This window comes from Triturus cristatus, chromosome 12 (genome assembly GCF_964204655.1).
Source record: "Triturus cristatus chromosome 12, aTriCri1.1, whole genome shotgun sequence".
Taxonomy (NCBI): Eukaryota; Metazoa; Chordata; class Amphibia; order Caudata; family Salamandridae; genus Triturus; species Triturus cristatus.
Genome location: NC_140595.1, coordinates 372,711,732 through 372,737,608, shown reverse-complemented (window position 1 = coordinate 372,737,608; position 25,877 = coordinate 372,711,732).

Sequence of the window (25,877 nt, the reverse complement as noted above, 5' to 3'; positions counted from 1 at the left end):
GAAGAGCTGCCCCAGGGGACAGTAGTGGGCACACAACTACATGCTACTGAATGGTAATGACTGCAACACACGTCACCATCCCTGCAATATGTGTATCGCACACTCATGCACATCATGTCACAGGCCACTACATAGGACATGCGCGCTGTAAGGCATGACACATGAGAGACCAACTCCCATGTCTGGAGTCAGCATCAGTGCCAACTGACATGGAACCCACATGCAGTGAACTTGACAGTGCACAGGCAAGGTCCCACAACCTGTTACACACCACCCCCACACATGATGCTACAGTCATTGTTCTCGTGGACAAAGCGCCAGCCTACATTACCTTGTGAAGGAGTGACTACACACAGACCAGGGAACACATTGCAAGGAGGGGAAGGGTGGCAGGGGCACAGCGCTATACTGGGGCAAACAGGATCTGCACAGCACCTTTAAACCCTGCCAGTGAATTCATGCTACTGTGCCCTTACAAATGCCGGTGACACACAACAAACACACATGTACCTACCCCCTTCCGGCTGCTGCATCGCCTGTAAGCGCCTCTCCAGGTCTGGAAAGACCACCGGCAGCACACGCCTGTGGAGGTGGCTCAGACGGCGGCGGCCGCGGTTCTTGTGGCTCTCAGGTGAGTCCCCCAGCAGGAGCCGTGCAATCCTCCGCGTCCAGCACCGGATATCCTGCCAGCGTTTCCTCACCTGGGGCAGGCTCCGCCTCCGACCATCCACACCCCTCACGGCACTGACGGCGGTCAGCCAGATCTGCTCCTTGGCAGTGGCGCCTACCTGTGAGGAGGAACAAGTGACACCACATCAATACACCAGCCACATGTCACAGAGAGACATATGGGTACAAATTAGCTGGTTACAACAAGGCATGTCATGCAGCCAACGCATTGCACCTTTGTCATAGGGACATCATCCCCTGGTGAGGGAAAAAGCAGTACGTGCCACAGTGGGTACACAGGTGGAATGATGGCAATGTCACAATCAATGATCAAGGCTCACACTGTGCATCACACCCACCCCTCCTGTCTCAGGGCACTGCTGTGAGTGATAGGCCCCCACCCCTCCTGTCTCAGGGCACTGCTGGGAGTGATAAGCCCCCACCCCTCCTGTCTCAGGGCACTGCTGGGAGTGATAGGCCCCCACCCCTCCTGTCTCAGGGCACTGCTGGGAGTGATAGGCCCCCACCCCTCCTGTCTCAGGGCACTGCTGTGAGTGATAGGCCCCCACCCCTCCTGTCTCAGGGCACTGCTGGGAGTGATAGGCCCCCACACCTCCTGTCTCAGGGCACTGCTGGGAGTGATAGGCCCCCACCCCTCCTGTCTCAGGGCACTGCTGTGAGTGATAGGCCCCCACCCCTCCTGTCTCAGGGCACTGCTGGGAGTGATAGGCCCCCACCCCTCCTGTCTCAGGGCACTGCTGGGAGTGATAGGCCCCCACCCCTCCTGTCTCAGGGCACTGCTGGGAGTGATAGGCCCCCACCCCTCCTGTCTCAGGGCACTGCTGGGAGACATCAGGCACCCCCCCCCTGGGACCCCCCCGACAGTACATGGCATGTGTGTTACACCTGGACGCAATGGCAGAAGTCACAGTCACAACATAGGGACAGTCTGTGGCAGTGGCCTATGCACTCACCTGATACCCTGGTCGCCCATACAGCATGGAGTACTGTGGGAGGATCACATCCAGCAGAGCCATGTTCTCCTCCAGGGTGAATGGCTGTGTCCTCTCCACAGCCCTTGACATGGTTCCAGGGAATCAGTAGCAGCAGCTGGGTCGACGAATGCAAAGATGTGCAGGCAAGTGCTCCCTCATGGGACCTGGCTGCCTTATATGTGCCCTTCTGCCCAGTCTCATGCACAGGAGTACAGAGTGATTGGTCACTCACATTTGCATCCTATGTTTCCACCAATCCCTTCAAACCTAGCAGTCTGTGGGTTCTCTATCGGTTTCATTCTCCTGCATGATGTCAGCCCCACAAACACATTGCAACAAAGTAGAAGAATTCCAACTGACTTCTGCTGTGCACCTTCCAGAACAATTTCGAAATTTGAACTTGGTCTCCATGACAACCAGCATGCATGTAGGCCTTAATACTTGTCCCCTATGTAATTTGGAGCATCACACACAGGTACGATGCGTTTCGGGGCCCTAGGGCACCCCAAATGCATGGCAACGGCCCGTACATGCATGCCTACGCTCTCCATCACTATGGGTCTGCACGCGTATGCGTACTCCTAGTGATAGTGAGCGTACATGCGAGTGTACGGTCCGTACCACTACGGGTACGCATACGCGTGCAGACCCATAGTGATAGTGATCGTAGATGCGTGTGTACGGCCCTATCACTATGGGTCTGCACGCGTAAGCGAACCCGTAGTGGTACGGACCGTACACACGCATGTACGCTCACTATCACTATGGGTCTGCACGCGTATGCGTACTCCTAGTGATAGTGAGCGTACATGCGAGTGTACGGTCCGTACCACTACGGGTACGCATACGCGTGCAGACCCATAGTGATAGTGAGCGTACATGCGTGTGTACGGTCTGTACCACTACGGGTACGCATACGCGTGCAGACCCATAGTGATAGTGATCGTAGATGCGTGTGTACGGCCCTATCACTATGGGTCTGCACGCGTATGCGTACCCGTAGTGGTACGGACCGTACACACGCATGTACGCTCACTATCACTATGGGTCTGCACACGTATGCGTACCCGTAGTGGTACGGACCGTACACACGCATGTACGCTCACTATCACTATGGGTCTGCACGCGTATGCGTACCCGTAGTGGTACGACCGTACAAATGCCTGTACGCTCGCCATCACGATGGGTACACATACGGCAGCACTCCCACAGTGATTTGGGAACATGCACAGGCCCTCTCAGCAGCAGTACGGCGGTTTTTACACATCACTGTGGTGATAGGCGACACACATGTAGGAATAGGGCGGACATACTTGTCCATGGATGGACATACTTGTCCAGGAATGGACATCAAGGCATCGTCTGTGCATTACTACATGTGTGGGGCACAGGTGTCACAGGCTGTGATGTGGAACATGCCTCCTGAGTGGAGAAGGCACCAGATGTATGATGAGATGTGTACATGTGTACTGTGTGAGGGTGCAATGTGTGCCAGGCATGCCCTTGACTCCTTTGACATGTGTGCATGTGGGACTGCGCACTTGGGGTGAGCGTCACTGGCATGGCACGGACACCAACACACGGAAGTGTCCCATGATGCCCGGTACAGGGGTCATGACACATGACTTGTCACTACCCACAGTGCACAATGTGACTATGTCATATATGTGTCCGGGATTTACATCAGGTTGATGTTGTAGCACCCTCAAAAGCTGCAGCCGTTGCAGCAACCAACATGTGGCTGTGTGTAGATTGTCATTGCACACTGTTCCCAACACCATGCCACATGTGTTATCGGATGTGAGGTGCACATGTATGCATGGGACACGGAGTAGCGTGACAAGGCCATGTCAGCAAACTCACAAGGAATGTGTGGTGAGTCATGACATGTGCACCTTCATGGCAAGGTGTGTGGGCTGGACTAGTGTAATGTCATGTGACCTGTGGCTCCAGTGTTCCGCTACCAGACTCTGCAATCGGCATCACACTGCTGCTGATGTGTGGGTGTATGTCACTCCTGTCTTGCGTCGGGCAGTGCACTTGCACTGGGACACAGCTATTTCCATGGCGTGGCATGGGGAGGTTCTCAATCACCGTGTGTAGCTGGGTCTTGGAAGGAGTGTCACCTTGCATCCATACGTGTCCTGGGCATGTAGCACATGCCTGACTCCCTATGTGGCATGTGTGTATTGCCAGATTTACATGTGCTCAGTAGACATGAGTTGTTCTCGTAGTGCACTCACTCTTCCTTGTCACTTCCAAATTACTGCAGAGCGCCTCCTGTTGCCCGAAGAATTCCAGACTTGGCTACCATGCAGGAGAATGACAGGATCCGGCTCTACCGCTTCACCCAACCGTTGATTCTGGAGCTGACGGCGAGACTGGCACCACACCTGCAACCGCAGCACAGGTATCCTACGGCACTGACACCCCAGCTGAAGGTAATGGCTGCCCTACATTTTCTGGCCACGGGTACCTTCCAAAATACCATAGCTCATGTTGGTGGCATGTCCCAGAGCATGTTCAGCGGTGTGCTGCATGATTTCTTGGAGGCCATGTTGATTCACCTGGATGACTTCATCAAGTTCCCAACCCCTGAACAGATGACTGAGGTCAAGCGTGGATTCTATGCCCTGGGAGGGATGCCCCATGTCATTGGGTCCATAGATGGGACACATGTAGGTTTGGTACCACCACACGCACGGGAGGTGGCGTACCGCAATCGGAAGCACTACCACTCCATCAATGCCCTTGTGGTGTGTCTGTCCAATATGGTGATTTCACATGTCTGTGCTCGTTTCCCAGGATCAGCACACGATGCCTACATCATGAGGCGTAGCGGGATGCCTGATATGATGATGCAGCTGCGCAACGAACGGGCATGTGTTGTTGGTGGGTACAGTCTGTCTGTCCTGTATTCTGTATAGCCGACCAGCACGACCGCTACACCAGTTCTAACGATGTCCATGTGCTTCCCATGTAGGGGACGCTGGCTATCCCAACATGCCTTGGCTGCTGACACCTCTCCGCAACCCCATCACGCCGGCCCAGCTCCGCTATAACACCGCCCATGGCCGGACAAGGCGAGTGATAGAGAGGACGTTTGGCATGCTGAAGAGCCGATTCCGGTGCCTCCACAAGACCGGCGGTGCACTCCCTTATGCCCCGGCGAAGGTCTGCAAGATCTTCATGGTCTGCTGCACAACATGGCAGTTGAAAGAGCTGTGCCACTCATCCTGAATCAACATGACGAGAACCATCCACCCGTGGAGGACGAAGGGCTTGGCAATGGGGCTAGTGATGTGGAGGATGTGGAGCCGCAAGAGGACATCCGGACTCGGCTCATACGCGACTTCTTTGCTTAGTGGTGAGTACCAGTGTCTGAGTGTGCACGCATTGGTCCCCGTGTGGCATGCGTTGTGATGTGTGTCTCCACCTGCATGTATGGCACGTGGGTCAGAGGTGTGTGTGGGTGTGTCACTGGAGTGATGGTGGCAGTGATGGTAGTATTTCCCCAGTCATAATTGTGACCTAGCATGTTGTCATCCATACATGTGTCGAGTAACTGCACATGCAAGTGGCTGTGCTTTTTGTGGCTGACTTCTTGTGTGTCTCTCTTCCCCAGGTACCTGCGCATGCCGTTTGCTGGTTGCATTGTTGTGGCACTGCTATTCCTCATGGACATGACATCGTGGGCTGACTCAGCGTTACAGGCACGGACACGTTTGGAAGTCTCCATGGGGTAAGGGATGCATCTGGGGTGTATTGGGTGTGGCAGTTGTTCACGATGTGTGCACACTGCCCCGGTCGGGGTTTGGTTCCTCTGCAGACATGTGGCATCCCCATGGGACACGACATGCAGCTGGGTACACCTGAATAGATGGGCTGCCTGGTTGTCAGTCATCAGTGATGGGATAGTGGATTGTGATGATGGCATCAATGTGTGTGACACTGCCCTCGGACACATACGGTTAACATTGTCTTGACATGGCGTGGGACTTCCACATCAGCGGATGTATGGTGTATGGCAGGCTCTCCGTGAGCAGCTGTGGGTGTTTAGCTGTTAGCCGACGCTTGTGTGCCAGTTCCATGGCTATCACGCATTTTTGCTGCAGAAGGGGGGTGCCAGTGTTGGAGCCACATGTTACTCCACATGATGTGTTCATGTGTACTTCAAGTTGCCTCTGCAATCCCAAAAACATGACTAATAAAGGTGTCCCTATGCCTCCAAGGTGCCTCTTCTCAGTCAGTGCTGGTGTGTTGGCACGGTGCATCCTGCATGTCTGGCATGGTATTCCCTGATTGTGGCTATGTGTCAATGTGTCGAGTGGCAAGATGCAAGCTGTGTGTGTGTGCTGAGACTGTGTATTCGGCATGATGTCCATGACTGTGTGGGTATTGTGACATGTGCCATCCCCATGCATCCAACGTTGTCCATGACCCCATTCTCTGCATCCACCGGACTCAAGCTTGCAGGACATGGTTCTGCCACCTGTCTACACATACCTGGGTGCCCCCCAGGACACGGGCCAGGATCCCTGACCTCTGCGCATGACTGTTGCTGTACTCAATGTGTCTGTCAGCACGGTTGTTCGGCCACCCCCTCAGCTGGTTCTGACCATCATGGGTGTGTATGGTGCTCCATGTCTGTCTTGCCTAATAAACTGTGACCCATGTGTCCTGTGCCAGACTCAGGCCCCAGGGTGTGGATGGTTGAAGTGAACAGATGACTCAGGCATGTTTAGACTGTACAAGACACATGTTAGGTAATAATGCTACCAGCAGGCATCTTCTCTTAATAGTGTGATTTATTATTGGGGGGGGGGGACAAAGTGAGGGGCTTTCCGGGATTAGGGAATCCAAAGTTCAGTAGGGGAGTTGGTGTCCTTGCCATTGGAAATCCTCAGAGTCCATGCCACAGTCTTTGTCAACATTGGTCAGCCAGTGACCAGCAGGGCCATGTGGCAGAGAATGTCTCTTGATGCTGTGATGCTGTTGCTCCAGTGGGCCAGGTGCCAGGCCAGGTGTCCTGGGAGATGGTGATGTAGCAGCCACCCTCACGGTCCTTTCCGTGGACGACCCGGCCTCCTGCGGGGAACCTCACCAGCAGGCCGTGACGACATCTGGGATGCTCCGTCGGATGTTTCCTCCTCCTCCTCATGATCCCTCCCTGTGGGTGGTGATGTTCTCCGCCTTCTGGCACAGGGAGGGTCGGCCATGGTGTCGGCCATCCGACGGAGTTCAGCGTGAATCCCCTGGGACGCCGTCACTTGCTCAGCCTGTCTGTCCTCCATCCTCCGTTGGTGTACCTGTAGACAGGCTATTAGCTCCGCATGTTGCTGGGCCTGCTGGACCTTGATCCCCTCGAGGACGGACACAACCTGGGCCATGCCCGTGGTGTCCTGCCGGTATGAGTCCAGGATGTTACGGACATGGGCAAATACCGGATCCCCAGCCAACTGGTCAGGCTCGCGCCTCCGCCGTCCTCCACTCCCACCACCCCTGCCCACTTGCATCTGGCCTGCACTTGTGGGAACATCGGGTCTCCGGGACCCCTGAGGGGTGGCATTGGCGTTGTCGCCTGCCTCCTCCTGGGTGCCCAGGACACTGTGTCCCTCCTGGCGAGCCTGGCTGCATTGTGGTGTTGGGGCAGGGATCCTGGGTGTCTCCTGGGATGTGGCAGGAGTGGGGGTGGTGGTTGGCACGGTTGTACCTGACGCAGGTGCTGCAGGTGGTTGGACACCAGAGGGGCCAGGTCGGTCGGGGTCGTCCGCAGAGTGGTGAGAGTGGTCGCTGCCGGTGGGATCGGTCTCCTGCAGATCCGGGTCCTGTGAGTGTTCCCCCCCAGTGTTGGGGGGTGCAGCACGACGTTGACCTGTGTGTGAGAGAGAAAATGTTAATTTTGATCCATGCAACATCCATGTTTCATCCGTTACAAAGTTGGCACATTTCCTCTTGGAATTAGGATCTGTCTTGCATTCCACTCACAGTGCACTTGTGCATGGGTGTGTCCCTTGGCCACCAATTTGGCCCCTTTAACTATGTGTGGCACAGTCTTACTTGCTGCGTCAAGTGTGACTGCAGTCAGCAGTGGAGTGTGCATGTGTGGCGAGCCATGCATTTGCGCCTTCCTTGTAGCACTGTACATGTGCACATGGAGTGGATCCACACACTTATATGATGCAGGTGGCTGTCCTTGTGCTCGTGTACAGGTTGTGACATGGCCCTGCGTTTTGCCATGATGAAGAGGGGGGGTTCTGGCACTGGCCACCCTTGTCTACATGCACGCAGTCCACCTGCTGACGAGCAGACATTCCCACACACCAAAGGACTGATTTGCTCTCCCTGTGTCTCCCTCCTTCTCTGTCCCCCTCTCCCTCCCTCTCTGTCCCCCTCTCCCTCCCTCTGTGTGTCAGCCTCCTCCCTCTGTCCATCTTCCTGTGTCTCCCTCCCTCTCTGTCCCCCTCTCCCTCCCTCTCTGTCCCCCTCTCCCTCCCTCTGTGTGTCAGCCTCCTCCCTCTGTCCGTCTCCCTCCCTCTCAGTCCCCCTCTCCCTCCCTCTGTGTCCCCCTCTCCCTCCCTCCGTGTGTCACCCTCTGTCACCTTGGCCCAGCTTCCTGGGCACACACTGTTAGCAGATCTTTGAGTGGCCCTTGGCCTGTTGATGTGAGTTTGTTTCTGATCTCCAGGCACCCATTTTGTCTGCTGTGTGTCTGTGCGCTGCTGCTGTGGTGGTGTGTGCTGCCACTCTTTCACAATGTTGGATGTTCATTAGCTGCTGTCATGTGCAAAACAGTGCCTTCACCCCCATGTGTTGATGCAAGGCGTCCGCCATTTGCTGGCAAGTCATTCCTGTGTTGGGACACAGTGTTTGTCTGGCTGTGACCTAGGCCATATGGGCAGAGGGCATTGTTGTCTGCTTTGGAGTCGCACTATGTGATTCTTGGTGCCCAGCCTCCCGCCATCCGGGTTACTGTGTCATGTGTTGTTGTCTTCTGTGGCCTGTGACTTGACATTGTCCAGCTGGGTGCATGGGGCATGGTGGCAGCAGTGGCATGTGCCTGCTCATGGAGTGTGGTTGAGTCATGCGATGGCTTGTGGTGGTTGCGTGCCTGTTATTAATTTTGGTTGTGGTTGCAGTTCCCCCCATGTGAGGTGCGTTGTTTGTGTACTCACCCGGGTCTCGGAGTCCTTCTACTCCTTCAACTGCCTCCACCGGCAGTATGGCCATCACCCTCTCCTCCCAGGGATGGTACTGTACGGCTCTGCGGGAGGGCCCTCCTCCGGTGGCGTTGGCCTGGTCGTGTTCCTCCTGCCTCTTGGCTCTGACCCTCCTCCGCAGATCGTACCACCTGTTCTGGCAATCCTGCTTGGTCCTCCTGGTGTCCGCAACAGCATTCACAGCATCGACGATGGTCTGCCACATGGCTGTTTTGGCTGCCTGGCTGGTGCTTCTGACCAATGTTCCAAAGATCTGTGGCTCGACTCTGAGGATTTGATCAACAAGGACCTCCAACTCTCGGTGACTGAACTTTGGATTCTTGGTAGTGGGCATGGTGAGGGATGTGGGTGGGGATGGTGTGGGTGTGGGGGGTGTGTGGATGTTGGGGGGGGTGTGGATGGTTGTGTGTGTGTGTGAATGTGATGAGAGGGTGTTTGTGAGGGTGGTCGTGTGAAGGTGTGCAAGTGTAAGATGTGGTGTAGCTTGTAGTCTGGTTCTGTGGTGTCTGGCAGCAGTGAGTCTGTTGCAAAGGCTCATGGTTTGTGTGTGTGGGCCCTTTTTATTGGTCCATGGGTGGGTGTGGCAGTGTTTGAATTTTGGGTGGGTGTGTTATAAGGAGTGGTGGTGTATTGGGCCTCTGTTTGTTTTTGACAGTTGCAGGTCAGTGATTGTGTTATTTTAGTGGTTGTTGGCCATGTTTAGTGGCTGTGTGCCTTTCGAATGGTGTATACTTGTGTTGTTTTGTTTTGTCCTTGTTGTGTACGTGCGTTTTGAGCGTGTGTACGGTGTGTACATGGGCCATTTGGTTGTACGATTATGTCCTTGTGTGTGGCTTTGTACGACTCGTACATGCGGTTGTGATGTTGGGGCATGGGGTGCGCTCCGTACTTAGGAGGTTGTGTTGGGGGTGCGCCAGGAACGTACTGGGGTGTAGGTACACGGGGGGTATGACACGTACTGTGGTGGGGGTACGACTGGAACGTACTGGGGTGTACATAGACGGTGGTACGACACGTACTGGGGTGGGGGTACGACTGGAACGTACTGGGGTGTACATGGACGGTGGTACGACACGTACTGGGGTGGGGGGGTGTACATTGACGGTGGTACGACACGTACTGGGGTGGGGGTACGACTGGAACGTACTGGGGTGTACATGGACGGTGGTACGACACGTACAGGGGTGGGGGGGTGTACATGGACGGTGGTACGACACGTACTGGGGTGGGGGGGTGTACATTGACGGTGGTACGACACGTACTGGGGTGGGGGTACGACTGGAACGTACTGGGGTGTACATGGACGGTGGTACGACACGTACTGGGGTGGGGGTACGACTGGAACGTACTGGGGTGTACATGGACGGTGGTACGACACGTACTGGGGTGGGGGGGTGTACATTGACGGTGGTACGACACGTACTGGGGTGGGGGTACGACTGGAACGTACTGGGGTGTACATGGACGGTGGTACGACACGTACAGGGGTGGGGGGGTGTACATTGACGGTGGTACGACACGTACTGGGGTGGGGGGGTGTACATTGACGGTGGTACGACACGTACTGGGGTGGGGGTACGACTGGAACGTACTGGGGTGTACATGGACGGTGGTACGACACGTACTGGGGTGGGGGGGTGTACATTGACGGTGGTACGACACGTACTGGGGTGGGGGTACGACTGGAACGTACTGGGGTGTACATGGACGGTGGTACGACACGTACAGGGGTGGGGGGTGTACATTGACGGTGGTACGACACGTACTGGGGTGGGGGGGTGTACATTGACGGTGGTACGACACGTACTGGGGTGGGGGTACGACTGGAACGTACTGGGGTGTACATGGACGGTGGTACGACACGTACAGGGGTGGGGGGTGTACATGGACGGTGGTACGACACGTACTGGGGTGGGGGGGTGTACATTGACGGTGGTACGACACGTACTGGGGTGGGGGTACGACTGGAACGTACTGGGGTGTACATAGACGGTGGTACGACACGTACTGGGGTGGGGGTACGACTGGAACGTACTGGGGTGTACATGGACGGTGGTACGACACGTACTGGGGTGGGGGGGTGTACATTGACGGTGGTACGACACGTACTGGGGTGGGGGTACGACTGGAACGTACTGGGGTGTACATGGACGGTGGTACGACACGTACAGGGGTGGGGGGGTGTACATTGACGGTGGTACGACACGTACTGGGGTGGGGGGGTGTACATTGACGGTGGTACGACACGTACTGGGGTGGGGGTACGACTGGAACGTACTGGGGTGTACATGGACGGTGGTACGACACGTACAGGGGTGGGGGGTGTACATGGACGGTGGTACGACATGTACTGGGGTGGGGGGGTGTACATTGACGGTGGTACGACACGTACTGGGGTGGGGGTACGACTGGAACTTACTGGGGTGTAGGTACACGGGGGGTATGACACGTACTGGGGTGGGGGTACGACTGGAACGTACTGGGGTGTAGGTACACGGGGGGTATGACACGTACTGGGGTGGGGGTGGGGCTCGAACGTACTGGGGTGTAGGTTCACGGTGGTACGACACGTACTGGGGTGGGGGTACGACTGGAACGTACTGGGGTGTAGGTACACGGGGGTATGACACGTACTGGGGTGGGGGTACGACTGAAACGTACTGGGGTGTAGGTACACGGGGGGTATGACACGTACTGGGGTGGGGGTACGACTGGAACGTACTGGGGTGTAGGTACACGGGGGGTATGACACGTACTGGGGTGGGGGTGGGGCTCGAACGTACTGGGGTGTAGGTAGACGGGGCTATGACACGTACTGGGGTGGGGGTTCGACTGGAACGTACTGGGGTGTACCTAGATGGGTGGGGGTATACATATACGGGGGGTACGTGTCGGACGTACGGGGGCTGGGGGGAGTGTTGGGCGCGTATGCGGGCACATGTCTCCATGGTTGCTGTAGGAGTTCGGTGCGGACGGTGTTTTTTCCATACGGTTGTAACCTCGGACGCACGGGATGGATCGTGATTCCTCGGTCGGACTTGGATTTTCACGTTTGTAAGGTAAATCGTCCGAGGACGTGTCGGACACATTTTCCGACCCGAGGACGTGTGGGGATTGATTCCCAGTGCGGTTCGTATGGACTTTTTACCATGCGAATCGTGATTGCCAGTTCGTACGGCACTTGTACGATTCGTACGGTAAAAAGACCCGATACGAGTCGCACGGGGGAATTTTTTACCGGATCGTGATCGGCACCTTGGTGTCTTAAGGCATATGTATTGCCCACCTCAAGCGACCTGCTGCCACATGGCCACAAATAAAATGCAGTTTAGACAGAAAGATGAGTTGCGATACAATTTATATGTTGATGCTTCGATGTTCAAAAATAGTTCTTTCACTGGTTTTTCATGTTCGTAGGAAATTCTTTTTTTCTTAGATTCTTTTGACAGGTAGGTACAACCAACGCGTTTCGACCTACATAGGGCTTCTTCAGGGCTGCAAATATATACATATGTGTCTTGTTTTAAAAGTAGGTACGTATTACCCGTTCTCCAAGTTACTTAAGAAGCGTTTACAGCCTTATTTCGGTGACTCAAAGATTTGAAAGAAAGTGAACCAGCCTTGAGAGTTTGTAAGAAGGAAAATAAAGTGCCAATGAAAGTATCAAATTAGAAAATATTGTTAACCTAATGTAAATCAACAAATGTTCTTTAAATAATAAGTAGCTAAATGATAGTGTGAGCTAGATACACAGATAGTCTAGCAAGAAGTGGGTAGCCAAGTGTGTGAAAATTGGCTAGCAATAGGTATTCCCCCCAGATAATTGTAAGTGATTCTTACCAAGCACCTGGTCATGGAGTCATGCCATAATAAACCCTAAGAAGTCAGGAGGTATTGAGAAATAAGTGCTTACCAATCTTTCTGTCTAGGCAACAGAAAGATTTGAAATTTGAAATGTTGTTTTATTAGGTTCCAGCTCTTGAAAGCAGTTTGTGCACAATACTAATGGCTGTTCCATATTCTGTAACTTCTGCCTAGTAGGCATCAACATAAAACAGTTCCACTAGATATGCATGTGTGACCTGTTTGATCTACAAAGACAAGAGGCACATGCAAGGCAGCGGCTGCCAGGTTCCCAGAATAGACTACTGTCACATATTTCTTTACACTGCTCCAGAAAGAGGGACTTGCTGCTACATAGCACACCCGATTCTCCTGCAGTGTGGAACACAAGATAGTTACCACGATGGGCATAAGATGGACTACAAGTCCATGTCTGCTCCACCCTACTCCAGAAATTGCTGGCTATGGCATTAGATAGTGCACATTATTCTCCTTCTTTGCAGGATGTGGGAAAGTTGCTGTCAGGGGGTCAGGATTAACGACTAGGTCCATACTGCTCCAAACCACTCCAGAAAAGAGGGGCTAGTGATACATAGCATGCCTGATTCTCCCACTGAACGGGACATGAGACAGCTGCTGCCAGAGTCCCAGGATGGGACTTATCCATCACTGCTGTGGAAGGAGGGTCATGGCACTACAGAAATGCCTGATTCTTCCACTGTATGGGATGCAAGACAGCTTCTGACAGGGGCCCAGGATGGACTTCTAGCCCCATACTGTTCCATACTGCTCTGGAAGGAGTGAATTGGTGCTGTATAGCACACTAGACTTTTCCGCTGTGCGGAACATGCAAAAGGTTGCACCTGGTTGATGTCCGGGGGAATAGCAGGTCAATAGAGGTCTGTGTGAGCCAGTCAGAGACTAGAGGGTGCTGGCCCACCTTTTTTGGCTTTTTCTTTTGAATACTTCAAGGGTGGGTTGGAGAACATGTGCAAAAGAAAGTCAGATGCTGTGGCTGGAAGGAAGGATAGCTTGGCATGTTCATCCATTTTTAATTTCCTGTCTAATGTAATGGGAGTCGTTGACACTGAAATTGTAAAGGTTGAAGGGAGAATGGAGCAGACACAATTTGTGGTCACAGAGGCATTAGCTAATGATGTACTGTCCAAGGGACCCAAACTTATTTCTGCTCAGAGACCTGCTGCCTCAGCCAACTTAGGTGTTGCTAAACCCAGCGCTTGTGTTCCCAATAAATCATTGCAGATCGATTTTGAATCTCTTCCATAGCCGTTGGGGTCTCCACTAGCTAAGAAAAAGAAACTAACTTCAAAATCTACTTTTAATAATAATACTGCATTTTATAAAGCGCGAACAGCTACCTCGCTAGGAGGTGTCCCGGCGCTAGGAGAACACAGTTGACCTGGAGGCCAGAGAAGGAGAGCTAGCGGGGTTGGGTGAAGAGCCACGTTTTCAGCAGTTTCTTAAAGCAAGGTTCAGAAGGGGCCTGCTGGATTTCTTGTGGTAAAGTGTTCCATAGAGAGGTAATGTTTGCCGAAAACGTCCGTCCGCCTAGTCGAACCTTTTTCGTACGCGGGACGGCCAGTTGAACGCGGCAATTGGACCGCAGTGCGCGGGTTTGGGAGTATCTCGGGAGGCGGTTTTTCAAGTACTCTGGGCAGGAGCCATGCAGAGATCTGAACGCCAGCGTAAGTGCTTTAAATTTTATTCTGCAGGCAACTGGCAGCCAGTGCAGTGATCGAAGATGCGGAGAGACTGACTGCTTGAGAGGGATTCTCAGTAGCAGTCTCGCAGCCGCATTTTGAACTACCTGAAGTTTTTGCGTCATGTATTTTGGTAGGCCTAGGTAGAGTCCGTTGGCGTAATCCAGCCGTGATGTAACAGTGGCATGGATAACCGTTTTCCGGCAGCTCTCCGGGAGGAGTCTCAGGATTTTACGGAGATTTCTCAGTTTGCTCAAGCAGCAGCCGGCGACTTGTTGGATGTGGGGGGTGAAGGACATGCTATCGTCCTACCTCACTCCAAGATTTTTTGCCGTGCGGCTGGGTGAGGGGGCTAGGCCCATCTCCCTCGGCCACCAAAGTTCTGAGGCAGGGGTGGGGCCTCTGCCAAAGAAGAAAACTTCGGTCTTATTGGCGTTTAACTTTAATTTATTCGTGTTCATCCAATGGGCTATATCTTGGAGACAGCCTTTGAAGTTCGAAAAGGACTCCTGCGTCATCTCTGAGTACAGAAATACCAACTGGGTGTTGTCGGCATAGGAAATTGCCTTGACACCCCAGTTGGCAAGCAGCGTAAAAAGAGGAGCGAGGTAGATGTTGAACAAAAGGGGGCTGAGAGCCGACCCTTGCGGGACTCCGCAGCTGAGGACCTTGGGTGCTGAAGAGACCGTCCCTAGTGCCACCTTTTGAGTTCTCTGGGACAGATAGGAGTGTATCCATCCCAGTGCCTTATCCTGGATACCTATCTCGGCCAGGCGGCTGAGTAGTCTGGCATGGTCCACCGTGTCGAAGGCGGCTGACAGATCCAGGAGTACCAGCATTGCTGAGTTACCTGCATCCATCGACCACCTTACTGACTCGGCTACCTCAATAAGCGCTGTTTCCGTACTAAAGCCGGGTCGGAAGCCTGACTGTGTCTCATGTAGTACCTTATTTACTTCTATAAATTTGCTCAGTTGGCGCTGTATGACTTTCTCCAACATTTTCCCCGGGGCGGCTAACAGTGATATTGGGCGGAGATTACTAAGGTCTTCTGGATCCCCATTAGGTTTTTTCTTTAGTGGGAGGAGAGTAGCATGTTTCCAGACGTCCGGGAATATACCTGAAGCGATGGATGAGTTCCAAATGTGTTGTAGTATGGGGGCTACAAACTCAGCTAGAGAGCTCCATAATTTAGCTGGGCACGGGTCGTCTGGGGAGCCAGATTTGCATCGGATAAGTTCTTGTCTTACCTCACTCAGGGAAATATTCATGAACTGGGTGAAGGTCTCACCTGGCTCGTCTTTAATCGCGAGGTCCTGTTTCAGCGTTTTTATTTCTGGTCTAAAAGATTCATACACCTTTTTGATCTTTTGGTCAAAGAACTCAGAGATGTGCTCGCATAGAGTAGATGTCGGCGAAACCTCCCTCTCAATGCACTTGGGTTTAAAAAACGACTGTACCACCTTGAAAATCTGTTTGTTTGATTGTTCTGCCTGTAGAATAGTGTCCGCATAAAATTGTTTTTTACTTTTTCTAATTGCTTTCCGTAGTTTTTTGGAAGCTTCCTTATATATAGTTCTTTCTTCCAGGCCGTAGTTTGCTCTCCATAGTCTTTCCAGCTTTTTGTAGGCTGCTTTCTCTTTCCTCAGGTCCTGCGAAAACCAGGGAGCTGAGGGGGAGTCTCTCTTTGATAATGCTCGTGAGGCCGGAGCAATGGAAGAGACCATCTTTCTGACCCACTCATTGAGGAGCTGTGCATCTATATTGGCATTGTCGGTCAAAGATGTGGTAGTTTGTGCCAAGACGAGGCCCATAGTATCGGGGGTCAGCCTTTTCCATTGTCTCTTCAGGAAATAACATTTACTTGTAGCTGGAATGTCATATACCATGTTCAGTTTAAATGGGAGCAATGAGTGGTCTGACCATGTCAGAGGGAGTGGTGCCTCAGGAAGCACATCCTTGATATTAGAGAAAATGAGATCGATCGTGTGGCCCCCTGAATGTGTAGGGCCCTCATTGATCAGTCTAAGACTGGCCATATTTAACGTTGCTCTGAGCAGCTCTGCCACGGCACAGTCGGGTTTATCCATGTGGATGTTGAAGTCTCCTACCACAATGAATTGGGGGTGGAGGAGAGAGCTCTGAACAATCGTGTCTAGTAGGGTGAGTAAGTTGGGGTCTACGCCACCCGGAGGGCGATAAATCACCAATCCTGCTAGCGATAGCTGAGGGCTAACCTGAAAGCAGAAGTGAAGGCCTTCAATTCCCTGAATAGTAGTGGGAGCCGAAGATGTTAATATTAGCTGCTCTTTAAAGATAATAGCTACACCTCCGCCTCTTTTTGCGCCAGGGCGGTTGGCGAGACATATTTTAAATCCCAGAGGGACTGCTAGTGCAATAGAGGTCAAGTTGTCCTCCTTGATCCAAGTTTCTGTTAAAAACAGGACATCCCACTCCTGCTCTTCTAGTAATAACCAAACATCGTCTGCATGTTTGGCTAGGGATCTGCAGTTCAGTAGGCCAGCTCTAAGGCATATCTGAGTTGGAGGTTTGGGATTGGGGAGCCTCACAGAGTCTTCAATGCCAAAAACTATCCCACAATTGCCACAGATCTGAGGGGGGTTGAAAGTCTGAGGATCTGTAGTATGAGAGCAACAGTCAGATGGGGGATCAAGAGCCCTTAAGTCCTCACCTGACCACACTATCCTTCCACCTTGTGTTCCATTACCGGCAGCATATCTGGCCCCGGCCGCGGTCTGGTCGCGGACGGGCGCAGACGGGCTTGCCTTAGGCGCGCCTTCGGCGCGCAAACAGCGCTCCCGCTGCGCTCGTCCGCTGCGCTTCCGGTGGAAGCACATATTAAGTAGGGGTGGAGGAAGGGGTGTGGCCTGACAGGTGGTGGGCGTGGCCTGCGTGTCCCAGGGGAGGGCGTCCACACCAGGAAGTATCCCGTGGCAGCGTTCCTGCAGCTGCACGGGAGAGCCCAGAGGATCGAGGTAGGATTGTATTGTTTCACAAAAGTACACTCAAAAAATGGCAAAATCAGTTTTAAAATCACATCAATTACACAAGTATTTTAAAATTCGCTAGGGCGACTCTCCCGGCTTCCGCCTCAGGAGGTCAATAGGTTCTGCCTCGCGCTCGATTTGGCGCGCTATTTAAGTGCTCGGCGGGAAAGGGGCGTGGCCTGACAGGTGGTGGGCGTGGCCTGCGTGTCCCAGGGGAGGGCGTCCACACCAGGAAGTATCCCGTGGCAGCGTTCCTGCAGCTGCACAGGAGAGCCCAGAGGATCGAGGTAGGATTGTATTGTTTCACAAAAGTACACTCAAAAAATGGTAAAATCAGTTTTAAAATCACATTAATTACACAAGTATTTTAAAATTCGTTAGGGCGACTCTCCCGGCTTCCGCCTCAGGAGGTCAATAGGTTCTGCCTCGCGCTCGATTTGGCGCGCTATTTAAGTGCTCGGGGGGAAAGGGGCGTGGCCTGACAGGTGGTGGGCGTGGCCTGCGTGTCCCAGGGGAGGGCGTCCACACCAGGAAGTATCCCGTGGCAGCGTTCCTGCAGCTGCACGGGAGAGCCCAGAGGATCGAGGTAGGATTGTATTGTTTCACAAAAGTACACTCAAAAAATGGTAAAATCAGTTTTAAAATCACATCAATTACACAATTTCTAAAAGGCAATTGGACTTCATGTGAGGCTGGTCATGGACCTCGTACTGGGATCTCTTTGAATGGGCAAGCAGGGAGGGATGATTGTGTGGCATTACACAAATCTTTGTCTGAGGTGGTGTCAAATTGCAATCAGGAAATTGGGGAGGACACTAGTGCCATGATAGACATTGACAATAGCAAGTTAAGAGGGTAAGAATCTTACTTGATGCTGCTTTTAAGTGTAGTAAGTGCCAGAAATAGATATGAGATCTTAGAACATCTATTGAGGTGGCAGTGAGAGGAAGGACAAATATGCTTTCAGTTAGCTCTGTGTTCCATGAGACTTAATATAGGGCAACAGGAGTTTCCAGGCCAAGTATATAGACTGACAATATGGGTCTGTCTCGGAACCACTCAATTGCCCCAGTCCCACAGCCAATAAAATGGGTTTTGAAGTCCTTTATAGCCAACATTGCCTATTCAAGCCCATCAACTACCTTGCATTTATCACCAGAGGGGACCCCTTATGTAATTATCCTGGGTGATATATCACATTTGTGGACTGGTCAACTAGAGAGTTGAACAAAGCTAAAGAATTAGGTGGTTCCCTGGTATTTAAAGAGGCAGGGTGATCTAGGCAGATGCGTCACGTTGTAAAGCCCTGCGCCACATGAAACCTGCATCAGGTTTCATGTGGGCATTCTGTCGCAGGGTTGGCGTTCCCTCGCAGGACAGCCTCGTAACAGTCCCCAGGTGCGGTGTCAGTGCCCATGTTGTCAGGCATGCCTTGTTGTAAGGGCCCCAGAGTAGGGCCCCCCCCAAGGCACAGGGATGCCAGTGTTTCCTTCTTGCGAACCAGCTGCCCCACCTGATAGCGGGCAGCTGCAACGTTTTACCCCATTATTTTTAGGAGTCCCGGATGGGGGGGGGCTCCCACGGCACATGTAGGACCAGTACTTGCTTTCTTGTTGGCTGAGTCACAGCAGCACCGCACCAGCGCAGGCAGCTGCAACATTCTCGCATATCTGTTTGGAGGGACAGTGGTGCCAGGCCTTATTACCTCACAGCTGCCCAGCAAGTAGTGGGCAGCTGCATCATTTAGGCCGCAGTGCTTTGGGGGCATGTCTTTGGAAGTTAGGAGTGAGATGCACTCCTTGGCCCCATATCTTCACAGCTGCCCTGCACTTAGTGCCAGCTGCAGCGTTTAGTCCTGTGCAGATTGCGCACCCTTGACTTTCGCTGCATAGGCAGCGCACCCTGACTTTTGGACATAGGGCATTTGAGCCCCCTTTGGGATGGCCAGTTGGCCAGGGGGACTGGGAGGTTTGTAGGGCACCAGACCCTAATGTGATTTATGCCTTCTATGGTCTTTCTTAGGAGACTATGTGCTAAATGTGATTGTGGTGCTAGGAACTGTGATTCATGTAGTATGATTTATGCACCCTGTTTTGATTTCCTCTAAATGTGGTTTTTATGATTGAGGTTGTTTTGCATATTATGGTTTATGCTAGTGAGATTATGTTCCACTGTGTGACTTATGCCCCTAATGTAGTTATACTTAGGAGGTTAGGGTCTAATGCGTTTAGACTTCTGAGATGATTGCATATTGTGTTTATGCTGGTGAGGTTGGCGCAGAATGTAATTCGCGCCTAATGTGATACTGTGCATAATGTGGTTTATGTTACAGGCTGATGCTGAGTACAGTGGTTACCAGTAGTTACTGGTTGTGTTCTATGTTTATGATAAGTTCTACATTTACTAAGTTCACTTTGTGATGGTTCTGACAGTGGTCCAGTAGGCCCTGTAATGTGTAAATAATCCCTTGTAAATACGATCTAGTGCCAGGTGGCACCATGTATATTATGTGATTACTATTGTAATGTGTTAGGAGACTACAAAGGCTATTTTTTTATATAACCTTGTGTGGAGTTCCTTTTGTAGTGTGCCTGGGATGTTGTTGCTGGGTGCGTGCGCAAATGCTTTACACATGGCCTCTGGGATAAGCCTGACTGCTTGTGCCAAGCTACCAAGGGGGTGAGCAGGGGTTATCTTTGGCGTGTAACTCCCTTGCCCTGACTAGAGTGGTGGTCTCTGCCTGGCTTTGGTGCAAGCCTTAGCCAACCAGAGAGGACTCTGTGCAATTTACTCCTGCTACCCAGAAGTAGTAAAGTGGTTTGCAAATTAAATGCTACTATTGTGCCTGCAGCACTTGTTGCACAACCCATTTAAGTAGCCTTTTACAAACATGTCCTCAGGCCTGCCATTGCACCATTTGACTGGGCAAAATAAACCTTTTGCAAGGCCCAAACCTCCTTTTTTATTACATATACGCCACCCCTAGGGTAGGCCCTAAACAGCACATAGTTTATTGTATTTATAAAGTTGGGTATGTACTTTTATGTTTTATATGTTCTGGTAATAAAACCTCCTAAATGTATCACTACTGTGAGGCTTACATCTCCCATAGGATACAATTGGGTTACCTTATTATATTTAATAAGTGATAACTTTGGCTTAGAAATAGGTACAAAGATCATGTTTGGTGTGTAAAGAATTGCAATTTAAATTCCTCTTTAATGGTAAAGTCCAATTTTAAGTCACTGTTCTGGAAATGCCACTTTTAGAGAGTCAGCATTTTCTTACCTTAACCATTTGCTGACTCAAGCCTGCATCCTGGTTAACATAACTAGGTATAGTACACAGTTGTTCTTTGTGTAGTTCTCCCAGACATAGACACATAGTGGGACTAGGGTTTGGGAGGGTGGGAGTATGGAGCCGTGCACAGCCCTATGATCTCTAAAATGGTTACCCTATGAAGCAAGAATTCAACTAAAGATTGCATGTCTGATGCACAAAGCCCTCCACCTCAAACCCCCTGGTTACCTGGCTCAAAAACTAGATCTATCAGGTGGGAGCAGACCATCAAGAAGTACAATACTCAGCACACTTACAGAGGACTTCAAACTGGTCTATTGTCACCCTAGACATCCTCGAACTGGGGCATGGAGGAAGGAAATCCCAGAAATCCCAGAATCATCTTTGGGGGGAAGACTCCAAAGTTTCTTTCACTTCAAAGCTGGCACCAGGCATAAAATCCCTCAGAACAATTCTTCAGAACACTTCTGGATCTGTAGACTCTACAAGAAAAAGGACTGCCTTGCTGACTGAGGACTGCCCATCTGCTTGAGGACTGCCCAGCGGTTTCAGGACTGCCCTTCTGCCTGAGGCCTGCCTTGCTCCTTGAACCCAAGACTACAAGAGTGTGCTCGGCTTGTACTCCATCGCAGTCGGACTTTCTCCTGTTGCAATCTGATCAGATAACCGTAATTGGTGCTATTTATTTCTTAGCACTATTTTCTCTAAAATCTTTGAAACTGCACAACTCTGGTTTTGCTGATCGGATTTTTTTGTTTTGGTGGCATTTTATTTATTAAAGATTATTGTACTGTTCTAGATGAGTGTGAGATTTTTCTTATGTGCTGTTTTCACTTTATTACTATTTGAATGCTGCATAAATGCTTTACACTTTGCCTCTCAGTTAAGCCTGACTGCATTTGTGTCAAGCTACTAGAGGGTTGAACACAGGTTAATGTATTGACTCTTGTGGTACACCCTGACAAGTAATGTGGTTGTTGTTGCTTGAGAAGGGTTCACGCCCCAGTCAACCAAGCACCCGATTCCTCACAGGATGCCACAGAAACAAGGGAGGAAAAGTCAGTCAGTCACAGCAGAAGAAGAAGAGACAGAGGGAGAAAGAGAAAACATGAGAGAGAGAAAGAGAGAGTGAGAGAGAGAGAGAGAGAGAGAGAGAGAGAGAGAGAGCGCGCGCGCCAGGAAGAGAAAAAAGAAAGAGAAAAATAGAGAGAATTGTCCATATGTCAGCAGTGGGATAGCCAGCTCGTCCAGCAAAATCCTGGACAAAACACTTCTGTATATGGCCTTCAGTCATACACATAAGTCCAAAGGGTCTAGCCACCCCGTGCCCAAGTCCCATTATATTTGCCAATGCCTTTACATTTTCCACCAGATCAGAATTTGTTGGAACCCGATATTTCTGTAATAAAATTATTAGTAAACATGTTTTTGCCCCCCCTTAACAACTCGGCTTTCTACTGACAGAAATGCATTAAACTCAATATACTACGATTAAGCTAAAAGTCCCAAGGGTCTACCAAATTTTAAACAGATCTGTTATATGACACCAAGCATATTAGAATATGAAAAAGAAATGGACTCCTTCTCATAACGTTTTTTCCCTTGTCAGAGCTGCCTGAAGAATAATATTCTTGCAATGGGCTTAGTCTGTTAACAGCGGGCCTGATTATGATGTTGGTGAGTCCTACACCGATGGCTCATCAACATCGGTCCCTGCGGTCTGCCCGCCACATTACGATGCGCAGGGCAGAGGCATCTGGCAGAGGGACCATCCGCCGCACTTCCAACAGGCTCAAGGTGCCCGTCGGTGCATCGGAGGGTCAGTAATCCCTACAATGAGGGCGGTGCCTCCTCAGGCACCTCAGTAGGGATTACAATGTCCTTTTCCCTCTGCCTGTTCAGTGCGGTTCACCTGCCATGAAAAGGCAGGTGGAAAGTGACTATGGGACCCCTAGCAGGGCCCCCTACCCCCTGGCCCTCCGCTATGGGGCCTGGAGTGCACCTATGGTGCCCCTTAAACATCCCTGCACTATAGGGTGGGCCATGTATGGTGCCTGCCACATAGTGCAGGGATGTTTTAAATGTGTTTATGTTCTATTGGGACGTGTGCTACAGCACATGCCGCAATACAAAATATACACATTGTGACCACCATGAAGGTGGTTGCATCGTAACACGGGCAGTGGAACTGCCGGTTTCTAGCCGGGCAGTCCTACTTCTGCCACGGTGCCAGTCAAATGAGAGTCTTACCTGCATTGTAATCAGGCCCAGTGTGTCAAACAGAATGCATATTCATTAACTAACATCAAAGTTATTAGCAAATATATACTTTTTAACTCCTCTCCTTTAACTGTGCCCTTTATGGTTCAGCATGAAACTCAATCCATCAGGAGAAAGTTAAACATGATAATGCAAATCTAAATTGCATACAGATCTGTGATAAGGCAAATCAAAGATGTTTGCCTTCTATTGAATTTTGATATTCCAACAGAAAACGTAATGTATGAAAGTTTAAGCCAAATTTCACATAGATTCTTGAAACAGTGACTAAGATATTAAGTGAACACTTATTTTTACCAGAGCCCCTTGAGCAATCTAACACATTTGAAATTGCTAAGAGTGCGCTGAACATGATAAATGTCTTGTGCAAATTCAGCAAGCAACTCTAAATCAGTAGATAGATGATAGTTTGACTAATCTACACAAAAAGTTCCCTATTAAAAAAGTTCCTCGCACGTAGATTTGGCATGGCAAGGTTTATGCAGATCCATCACGTGGGGGTTAAAAAATGGGCCAAAAAGCAAATTTCCCATTTTAATTCCTGTAGGATTCTAATTTAGAAACCAATGCTAAATGGAATAACAGCAAACTTGACATGAAAATAGAAATTTACTTAAGGAAGTCCATATGTTTGTTTTGGTGTAAATATTTTCAGTACTTTTCATGAAGTCAGCATAAAAAGTTTTGATGGGGTGGGCTTGATAGGTTTAAAATATAGAGCTCTGTGGATCTTATGTTCAGCTGAAAGTTAAAAATATTCAAATCTGATTGGACAAGAGAGATTTTTCTGCAGTCTTCACATAATTCTTTTTGAGATTAGGGAGGATTTCATATAATTTTTAATCAAATAGCTAACATGCACTTATCAGTGTTTTTAGAATACGTGTTAGCAATAATTTTGGTGTATACTACATTTGGTGCTGTGAACCTAGTTCATTTTCACTGGAAGCTACTTGGTCATGTGAGAAATTATCACATACACATAGATCTATGCTTTATAAAAATGATGGTGCATCCAGTTCTGTATTTTATAACTTATTCAGGATGAGCAGACAAATTTATGGATTATTCATTGATTTTTATACTCCTAATATGGCGTCCCCTTCGAGGACATAATACATCTTTCTGTCCAACTAGTCACCTATTTCCACACTTTACCATTTTTTTGCTATATCATCACATAGATAAGTTAACATCAGGCTATACGATTCTGTCTCTGAACTTTATTTGTAAATCAAGCTTTGAATAATATATTCTCCACTCCATTTGTGACTTGAAGTCCAAGATAAAAGCTAGCATTATCGCATAAAATATAGACTATATTTTTCCACTTTTACCATGCCATCCCCCCCAGAGGACTGAACATAGCTTTAGTGATATGCATCATTAGTGTTTTCACATCACATTCAGCCCTGTAACATCACAAGTCTTTAAAGAGAACTCAAAAGCAATTACTACTTCTTTTTCCTCTTCTGGTGTTGAGGTAGATAAATCAGTTATTCTGGATATGACAATTATCTGTTTGAGCTTCAGCACTGTTTCTTCCACACAAACCTGCTTTAACTGCACCAACACTTGTGTGCTAATCCATCAAACTCACTTTTTGGGAACCATCTTGGGCGGCTCCTCATAGTTTTCAACTTTAGCTGAACAGTTTAGCATTTTCTCTGTCTTCACATTCGTTCAATGTAGTTTGTGGACTTTGGGGACACATTTGTCTAGTAGAACTCTTTCTTTGTTGATTGTATAAGACACAACCTCCTAGCAGAATGGATATGTACATTAATAATCAGCTGATAGGCATTTGCAGCACCATTGTTATTCTTATGCCAAATTAATTAATCTATATATTTTATTTCAGGAATTGTAATATTAGCTATTCTAGAATGTTGATATTCTTGATCCTATATTCCTGTCATTATACTTTGAATTAGCTGATATAAGTATAAGACAATTCGCCTCATATTATTTGTATATTTCATTATTTTATCTATTTCCTCTTTGGCATTATTAATAATTGGTGTAAACCTGATTTGCTAGAGGTCATCATATACTCACAGCCTTCAAATGGATGAAGCATCTGTGCTTTTCTTTTAATGTTTATGACTTGCTGTACATTGACAACAGTGTGACTTTTTTTATTGGTGGACAGGGACTTTCTAACATTGCCCTTAAATATGATGACCACTTTTTGTAGGATATCATTGTATCATCTCTTTTCCCAGTCGCACATTCCATCTCAGAGGTAACATATGCCATCCTAAGTGGATGTTGGCATGCAGAGTTGCTAGAGTTATGTGGTGGTGGCCTTGCAGGATTTTCTGGTTCTATAGTATATCCTCTCTCTGTGAGATTCTTTACTTTTCACTTGGCAGAGGTTCTTTTGCCTACTGTTATATCTTGTATACCATATTTTTAAGTCTTGTTCAATGAAAACTTGGAGTCTCCAACCGTATATATCTTAGGGATGCTATGTGCTGTACTAAGGAAGGTTATCCAGAAATATATGATTACCACTGAAATGTACAATGACATATTTTAATGTGTCAACTGACCTTCTGGTCACTGTGTAACTTGACCACATACCAAAAAAAGGCTGCTGAAATATCATCTGCGATATTTTCGCCAAAACGCATCTGCTTGGCACAATAAAAGGTCTTTGGAATCCGCTGTGTGCTCCTGAACATTCCTATTGTAGCCTTGTTGTTGGAAATACTAATATATATATAAACAAATATGACTTACATCTTAAATTAAAATAATTGTAAACCATAAAGAACATATTTAAAAATTCAACATTATTATATATATATACTCAATAACACCATAACATAGATAATT